Consider the following 1,355-nt stretch of genomic DNA (forward strand, 5'->3'; position numbering starts at 1 on the left):
ATAAATTCTAAGAAATATTAATCCTGCATAGTAATGTTATGCATAGCACCCTTTTGCATTTGCAATTTTTAGAATTTGCATATCCTGAAGTGTAGGCTATTTCAAAACCCAAAACTACTGCAAGTGAGAGCTCTGTATGTTAGTGTTTTTGAGCACTGCTTTACTTCTCTGGTACCAAATATCACATGCTTGGACCTCTGACCTGGATGTTTTTCTTGACTTCTGAAACTTGAGCATTTAGGTTCATGTTTGTCTCGCATGTTCTGACAATTAGGAAACACTTTATGCCAGATTACCCAGTCTTGGAATCAGTACCTTTTTTGGTACTGATTCCTTAAAAGATTTTTTTAAATCATGTTAAAAGTTAAGATACTTCCTCTTAAGCCACTGCCTAGTTAGTTGTGCAAAGTGGGTGTAATGGTCATTTAAATAGATCTACAAGTACCAACAGGAAAAGAAAAATCTGATATCAAAAGAAAAACACCTGGTTAATTGTGAAATTTGATCTTGTTGACTTATTCTCAAAAATACTGCTTTGCAAAATTCAAAACCAAGTGATTAGGGATGACAATTAGAAAAAAAAACTAATATAGGTGCTTCTTTGCTAGAAGAGCTTGCCAAATTTTGTTTTTTGATGAATGCATAGTTACATTAAAATGTTTCAGGTATGCACAGTAACTAATATTTTCATTTTATCTCATTCCTACATTCCCATTTCATTTAAAAGTGCAAATAGATCCAGTACAATTATGGTAAGGTATTACTTTTACCTTTCTGTGTTTAGAGATGTTTTACTTTGCCTACAGCTAGGTGAATTTAAGTAATCTAGTTCCCTTGCACAGCTCCCTAAACATTTTCCAAGTAATAAGCTTTTCAATTGTTTCCCTTTAACCACAACACCAGCCATGGCAGCTGAAATTTAAAGAAACTTGCAAATCAATGCCATGCATCTACAAAAAAATCAGAATATGCAAATAAACAGTTTCATAACCTGTTTAGAAAAAGAAATGACTGAATGTTTTTGCACCTCCAAATTTCACCACATCTCATACAGCAACACCTCAGCAAGACAAAGTCAAAGATGACTCGCAAGAGTGCAATTATCTGTGCCCTGAAGAATTCCGCATGACTCCACAGCAAATTGCAGCTCAGAAAATTCTAGTTCATATGAACAAACTCGATAGTTCAAAGAAATGGTTTTGAAATTCTGAATAAATTTTGAACCTCTGCAAATCATAAATTGCTAAACATTTTAACCAATACAGTTTGGATTATGTTAATCCCTATTACAGTATTTAATTTATAGGTGTACAACTTGCAATATCTTTACCCTTAAAAAAAAAAGAGAAAGCATA

This window comes from Lepisosteus platostomus, chromosome 17 (genome assembly GCF_059453375.1).
Source record: "Lepisosteus platostomus isolate fLepPlt1 chromosome 17, fLepPlt1.hap1, whole genome shotgun sequence".
In the NCBI taxonomy this organism is placed as follows: Eukaryota; Metazoa; Chordata; class Actinopteri; order Semionotiformes; family Lepisosteidae; genus Lepisosteus; species Lepisosteus platostomus.